Here is an 8,493-nt window from a genome sequence, read left to right on the forward strand (position 1 = left end):
ATGGAGTGGTTCCGCTGTCATCACTTCATTCATCTACTAAAGTGATTTTTTCTAAATTGCAGGTTTAATCAGAATCCTACCCCTACTTATCCTCCCACTCCTGCCCATCCCACCCCCTACACACTTTCAATAAACTCCAATGGTTTCCTATTATTTCTAGGAGCGAATTCAAAATGCTCTGTTTATTATTGACAATCCTTCACAGACTAGCTTCCTCCTACTTTTCCAGAGCTCTTATACCTTACTCCCTGACATTGATCCAATGACAATGATCTCCTGGAACATCTCTCTGCTCTGGGCAGGCTCATGCCTGGAATATTGCTTACTCAATTTCCTTTAAGTCCCAACAATAAAATAGCACTTAGCTTCTCTAACCTCTTTTTTTTCTCTTTTAAGGCAGAAGAGCAGTAAGGACTAAGCAATTGAAATTAAGTGACTTTCCCAGGGTCACACAACCAGAAAGTGTCTGAGGACAGATTTGAATTTTGAGGTCTAGTACTCTATCCTCTAAGCCATCTAGCAGCCCCACTTACAGCTCTCTTAGTTCCAGTGTCTTCCCTCTGTTTTCCCTATTTATTCTGACTATAGTTTGCTTTGTATACATTTGTTTACATGTCATTTCTCCATGAGAGTGAAGGCTTTTTGAGGACAGGGACTATCTTTTCCCTCTTTATATCCCTAGCTCTCAGCATAGTGCCGGACATAATAGCCACTTAATAAATGTTTATTGATCGATGGAAAGAAATCACTATAGAAATGCTAGTAAAACATATAAGCTTCTTGAGGGAAGAGACTTTTTGTTTTCTTGTGTCCGGTGACTAGCATAGCCTTTAACATATAGTAGATATTTATTGAATTAAATTGAATTTTGCATTGATTTGTACCCTCCTGCTAGTTTCACCCATGAACATTCTTGGAATGGTCTGGTTTAATTGAGTCTCACATTAGGCTTCATTTTGCCCTCTATCTCTCCTCTTGGTTTTATGGAATAACACTGCTTGTTTCTTCCCCTCAATTCCCTTTATGCTAATGATTTTATTCCAAAACAGGTTTTCGTCATGTTACTTTGTGTGGCAAAAGATCATCTTTGCTAGCTTAAGTGATTTCTGGCTCTTCTGGCCTCCTCATTGTGGCGATTGCTTTATAACAAATTAAAATTAAGTAGGATTTGATAATAATCAGAACTTCCCTCCACTTCCTATTTTTTTCTTGTAGCAATAGTTTATTTTAACAGGTCAAGTAGGACCTCTCATAGCTCCCCACAATGTTTTCTGCTCATCTGTATCATTTCTTCTAATTCAATATAGATTTTCATAATTGCTCTAACTAGTTGATGGTCTCTTGCACACAAACAGCTGCACTGACTAGTTATCTGTTGAGATGTATTCAACTTCAGTTTTTGTGGTGTTTGGTGCTCAAAATGTCCAGTGCCTTCCAATTTCCTTCTTGAAGAAAATATCCATGAGGGGCAGCTAGGTGGGTCAGTGGATAGAGAGCCAGGCCTAGAATTGAGAAGATCTTGGTTCAAATCTGATCTCAGATACTTCTTAGGTATGTAATCCTGGGCAAGTCACTTAATCCCCATTGCCTAGCCCCTACTCCTCTTCTGCCTTGGAACTAATATACATGTTGATTCTAAGACAGAATGGAAGATAAGGGTTTAAAAAAACAATAATCAAGGTTAGGGCTGTTTTCTCTGTCTCCAAAAGGACAGGATGCTTTAGGCACCCAGTGTTGTGGGAAATGTATGAACCTTTTATTCATTCAATCAATAAACATTTATTAAGCACCTATGATGTTCCAGGCACTGGGGAAGTCACTTGACCCCCATTGCCTAGCCCTTTTCACTCTTCTACCTTGGAGCCAATACACAGTATTGATTCTAAGATGAAGGTTTGAAAAAACATATAATTAATTTCAGCTTTCTTTGATAACAAGTCATATTAAAAAGTATACCTCAAAAGGGCGTCTAGGTGGTACAGTAGATAGACTACTGGTTCAAATCTGGTCTCTTCCTAGTTGGGAAACTCTAGGCAATTCACTTAATCCCATTTGCCCAGTCCTTAGAGTTGTGACTAAGACAGAAAGTAAGGGTTTAAAAAAGTATCCATGATTTACAGACAGGAGCCTTTGGCCTCTTTCCTTAATCCTAACCATATTTTTCAGTAAAATTTCCACCATCCTTGTGGGTGCCCTCTTTCACTTTGAAATCATTGATTATCAAGTTCTCCCCAGACTTTCTTTGCCTCTTCCTCTGTAGCAGATGTTGGTGCAGAAGCTTCCATTGCCTTCGATTCCAGTTTATATCCTAGTTATTGGCTTAGTAGGTGTTGCTCCCCCTGCTCCATCAACTTTGAAGGCAGTTCTTGAAGATATCTTGGCTCTGACCCGTTTTTCCTGGCCCTGCCAGTCAGTCAGTGTTGGGGGGAGGTGTCACTTCATCTGCATCTTCAAGTTCCCTGAGATTTAGCACAAAGGTGAGTCAGGGGTCCCACCTGTCCCACCTGTGCAAAGTGTCACTCTTTTGGGGAGGAACTGAACTGAACTGCAAGGGCCCAACCTCTTTTGCTGATGTGAACCTATCAGAATCATCTATCTCATCATGAAAGTTTTATTTTAAAAAGCTCACCCATCCTGAAATGTGGGTTGATCTCCAGAGATGAGCCCATCAATATGCTGACTTGTTTTTTAAACCCTTTCCTTCTGTCTTAAAATCAATACTGTTTAGTAATTCCAAGGCAGAAGAAAGATAAGGACTAGGCAATCAGGGTTAAATGACTGGTCCAGGGTCATTCAGCTAGGAAATGTCTGAGGCCAGATTTTGGAGGGTGTCCAGATGTCCTTAGGTCTCATTCTCAATCCAGTGAGCCACCTAGCTGCCCACCTCCTCTGACATATTTTTTTAATTAACTCCATTTTCTTGTCCTGAAATTTGTCTCATTAATTAAAGTAGAAGGGAAAGAATTTTTCATTCAGCATCTCAGTACCAGCACTGTACTTTATATATACGAAGCACTTAATAAATGTTTGTTCAGTCAAAAAGAATGAGTGGAAATTAAAATGATCAGAAATGATATTTACTCTCAACAAAGTAGGTGAAATTTGGCTTCTGTCATATGTAGAGAGGTAGAACAAGGGTTAGAATTAGAGTCAGATTGCTCTACTGCAAAAATGAATAATATGAAAATAGGTATCAAGTGATAATATTTCATTAACCCAGTGGAATTACTTGTCGGTTCTGCAAGGGGAGAGTGAAGAGGAGAGGGAAACAAAATGAATAATGTAAATGTGGAAAAATATTTTTAAATTAATAAAATAAAATAAAATAAAAAGAATTGGAGCCAGACTTAGCTAATCTCAACAATACAATGATCCAGTACAATTCTGAGGGACGCATGAGAAAGAATACTATCCACCTCCAGAGAAAGAATCGTGGGAGTCAGAATGCAAATCAAAGCATATGACTTTTCACTTTAGTTCATTTGGGTTTTTGTTTGGGGGTTTTGGTTTTACATAATTATTCTCTTACAAAAATGAACAATATGGAAATGGGTTTTTGCATGATAATATATACTATCTAAAATCCAGATTGAACTCCTTGCCAGTTCTGGAAAGGGGGACAGAAGGGAGGGATGGAGACAATTTGGATCATATAATTTCAGAAAATTTATGTGGAAATTTGTTATTACATGTAATTGGTAAAAAAAATCTTTTAAATAAAAAATTTACATTTCTCTTTTTAAAAAAAAAAAAGAATTACAGTCAGAAAACCTAGGTTCAAACCTTAATGTATCACCACTGAGAATTTGGGCAAATTATAGAGTCTTCCTGGGCCTCAGTTTCCTTACCTATAAAATGAAGCAATTAGTGTGGATTATCTCCAAGGTCCCTTCCAACAAGAACCAGGATCTTCTCTTATATAGGCTTTTAACCTTGACTGAGTCATGGACCCTGATGGTTGTGTAGGTGAAAATGTGATGCACCTGAGCAGCATTTACCCAGCATCCTTTTAACTTACATGCTCACTTTACTTCATTACGCTTGAGAGGTAAATTTTGCTGAAACCCAATTAGGGGGGCTCTTTTTGGTCTTTGGCTTTGGTAAAGTGAGGCAGGTGTGGGACTGACTCGGTGCTCTGCTCACTTGGCTGAAGGAATCCCTTTCTCTCTCACTTTGTTACTATTAAATCCTATAAATTTAAATACTGGGAGTAGTCATTCAATTTTACTCTCGCATGGTGTAATGCTTTTTAAATGGATAAAGTAAAATACAAAGAATTACAAAGGAATTAAATAAGAAATGATGAGCAGGTTAATTAAAAAATAAAACTTAGAAAGACCTACATGAAATTATGAAGCCTAAAAGAAGCAGAAGCAAGAGAACATTCTACATAGCAATAGAGAAAGAACTGATGACTAGAAACAAGCAAGACATAGTTTTATAGTACATCTACCTTTCTGTCAAACGATGCCTTCTCTAGCGCAGGGAGGTTGGGGGCAGGGGGAGATAGCCAACAACTTTAATGTGACAAACAAATAAATAGAAAAATAATGAAATAGAGATCTCTCAATCTCTCTCTCTAATTATATATACATATATATGTATATATATATATAAATAATGTACAATTGTACATTATGAATATATACATACAATATAATGTACACAAAATACAGAATATGCTAATATGTGTGGACACAAATAGGCGTCTGTGTTTAAAGCTCCCCGATTCTAAGTTGAGAGCCCCCGTTCTTCCGAAGCCTCGACTGCATCACTTGGTACAACTTGGGACAAGCCACTTCATCTCTCTAGGCTTCCAGTTTCTCATCTATCAGAAGGGAGGACTCGGCGGAGATGGCCGAGATGATCTCAAAGATCCCATCCATTTTTCAGTCTCCGACCCTCCTTGGTGTGCTTCTTGGTCCCAATCGGGGCTCCCACTTGAGCCCTGCCAGGCTGGAAAGCCTCCCCCCCCCCCCCAATCTGGCTCCAACCTTTCATTTTGGAGATGAACTGAACCAATCGGTTCTCTCCCATTCGGGCATGCCCCATTATGCATGAGTGTGGGCTACCTACAAGGAGTAAGAGAGGGAAGGAAAAGGTCACGGAAAGGGGAGGCCGTCTTGGCTCCCCTCTTCCAGGCCGGCCGCCATATTGCGGCTGTCCTTGCCACACCCTTCGCATGGCCCCGTGGATGAATTCCTTCTCCCCAGCCGCCGCCACCGCCCGGCTCCTTTTGTTTCTTCTCCCCCGCCCCCACTCCCACCCCCGAAACCACAGTGTCTCTAGCCTCAGTGCCTTCCCCGAAGTTCATCCCTCCCCTGACATTAGAGAGCTCCTCCGTGCCAAGGGCTAATTCCTCAGCAAATTCTTTCCCAATGTTAATTACAGGCGAAACATGGTTTACTCTTCTTGACCCCATGTGCCTTGTCAAGCAGCCTCTCCTCCTCCTCCCCGGAGCTGCGCGGAGCCAACGCAACTCCAAACCCCACACACATCTCCAGGCACAAATATTTGTAAGTTGTCTGAAAAGCTGCGAGGGTCAGCTCTAACCTTGCAATTTCCCCCTCCGTCTACTTACCCTGATAACAGGTTCGTTTTGGGGGAGTAATTACTGGGCTGGAGAGTTCATGAGAGGAGAGGCCCCGTCTCGTGCTACTTAAAACAAGGGGTTTATTGTTACAGTGTCATTCACCAGGAATTTTTTTCTTCTTCTCCAGTCGCAAAGAAAAAATAATAATTAGCCAACTGAGAAGCCAGCGGCAGAGATGGTGAGGGAATCTACTGGGCTTTTCCACTGGCCATTGGAGCAGCAAGTTGTTCTGGCATGATGAGTGATTCAAGTGGAGTTGTTTGAACTTGAGCTGGGGGCCAAACTCTTAAGAAAGAAGGGATTGAGAGCCAGGCCTAGGGATGGGAGGTCCTAGGTTTAAATGTGGCTTCAGACACTTCTTAGCTGTGTGATCCTGAGCAAGTCACTTCACCCCCATTGCCTAGCCCTTACCGCTCTTCTGCCTTAGAACTGATACACAGTATTTATTCTAAGATGGAAAAAGAAAAAAAGAAAGAAAGAAAGAAAGAAAGAAAGAAAGAAAGAAAGAAAGAAAGAAAGAAAGAAAGAAAGAAAGAAAGAAAGAAAGAAAGAAAGAAAGAAAGAAAGAAAGAAAGAAAGAAAAGGAAAGAAGGAAGGAAAGAAGGAAGGAAAGAAAGAAGGAAAGAAGGAAAGAAAGAAAGAGAAAGAGGAAGGAAGGAAGAAGAAGGGATTGAGAGTCAGACTAGAGACAGGAGATCTTGGGTTCAAATGTGGCTTTCAGACACTTCCTAGCCTTTGTGACCCTCCTCTGTCTCTGTCTCTGTCTCTGTCTCTGTCTCTGTCTCTCTCTCTCTCTCCACCCTTAACCCCCATTGCCTAGCCCTTACCACTCCTCTGCCTTAGAACCAATACATAGTATTGATTCTAAGATGGAAGGTGAGGGTTTAAGGGAAAAAAAGAAGTAAAGTTCCTGGTGTGACTACTTTGACTGGGAAGCCTTCCTGAACCAATCAGATGGTTGGTTGGCCTAGCTATGACAATTCCTGAGTCAACTCTCAAACATTCACATAACCTTAGTGATGCACATGAGCTTCTCCCCCCATCCCCAGTCGAGCCTTCTCCAACATGGATTACATCCTCATCCTTTATTTTAATAAAGTCTCTATTGACCAGATTGCTTGAAAGCTGGGGAATTCTGGGTAATGGAAGACTCCTGGTAATGAGGTTTTTTGGTTAAATAAAGTCAATAAACATTTATTAAACACCTACTATGTGCCAGTCTCTCTCATAAGATTAAAAGAGGACTAATCTTAAAATTCTTGTGTCAATTCATGTTTCATCAACTCTTATTGTTGCAAAGTAGTCTAAAATGTCTTGTGGTATAAACCACAAGGAAGTATCGATGTTCACATTTTGGGTATTCTCAGGTTCACTCTGGCAGCCCAAACGCAATCGCTGCCCCTCAGGATTGTTTTTTTGTTTGTTTGTTTGTTTTGTTTTTTGTTTTTTGTTTTTTGATTTTTGGTTTTTGCTTCAAAATCCAAGGACAACTCCTGAGCTTTTGGGAGGATGAGATTCCCTTTCCTCAAGCCTGTACCTAGGATGGAGAGTAGGGGGAGAGAGCCTTTCCATCCTTTGGTACCAGTTCTAGTGTGAGATCTGAAAAGGCAGCAGGCATCTTCCTTTTCCAAGTCAATGAGCAGCAGGGTAGCAGCTACCAAAGAAGTTGTGGCAGCAAAAACATCACAGACAAAAAGACCTACTGAGAGGCAGATTCCTCCTTTTGAACATAGGCTCAGTTTCAGCAGAGTTCAAAACAAGTATACAGAAACTGGAAGCAAGGCCAGGTAACAGAATGAATATGCTTCTAAGGTCTTAAGTTTCTTTTCCAAGACCCCTAATCATTGGCAATACATTTTAGGTTCTTCCTGGAATCGTTTGTGCCCACGTATTGTCATTCAGTTATTTCAGTCATGTCCAACTCATCATGACTCCTTTTCAGGTTTTCCTGGCAAAGATACTGGAGTGGTTTGCCATTTCCTTCTCCAGTTCATTTGATAGATGAGGAACCTGAAGCAAACAGAGTTAAGTGACTTGCCCAGGGTCACACAGTAAGAGTCTGAGATCAGATTTGAACTTGGATCTTTCTGACTTCAGGCATGACACTTCATCCGCTGCACTACCTTAGCTGCCCACATGAATCACCAGAAATCAATAGTTGTTATCCATTTTGATAAGTCTTAGAATGTTCTCTGTTACATTTTGAATGCATATGGCCTAGGAAGACAGAAGATCTCTGATTTGTTCTCAGGTTGGCAAATGGCTGCCTCAGTGCCCCTGAGCACTGACTATTCCTACTCTGTTCTTCCTCTGACCCTTCCTGGATGATCCACCTGAGATGTTCTGGGACTCCACTGTATAATTCTACTATATCAAGATTTTTCCCCCTTCCTCCTTCTCTTCAGGAAAGGTCTCATATCTGTTTTCAAGCTCTTAGTGTGTATTTTCCCTTTCTCCTCTGTGTAACACTCTTTCTCTCTCCAATATCATGGCAAAGGTCTAATCTCCCCTTCTTCACCTTAGATCCCTTTTTCTCCCACTTTGAAGGCTCAATTGTTTCCTTTGGGAACCTGCTATTATCCCAGATAAGCTGGATTGCATAAAAACATTCTTCAAGCCATTCCCCTTCCCAATCAATAAACATTAAGCATCTACTATGTGCCAGGCACTGTGCTAAGATCTGGGGTTACACAAAGATGTAAAAGGCAGTCCCTGCCCTCAAGAAGCTTACAATCTAATGAGAGAGTCAACATGCAAACAAGTTAGGGCCCCTGTGTCCTCAGGTGATATAGTCTAAGAGCTGAAACCTTGAATACAAGTGAACACCTGTTAACCCCCATACATAACATGATCTCTCTCTCTCTCTCTCTCTCTCTCTCTCTCTCTCTCTCTCTCTCTCT

Source organism: Gracilinanus agilis, chromosome 2 (assembly GCF_016433145.1).
Source record: "Gracilinanus agilis isolate LMUSP501 chromosome 2, AgileGrace, whole genome shotgun sequence".
NCBI classification, from domain to species: domain Eukaryota; kingdom Metazoa; phylum Chordata; class Mammalia; order Didelphimorphia; family Didelphidae; genus Gracilinanus; species Gracilinanus agilis.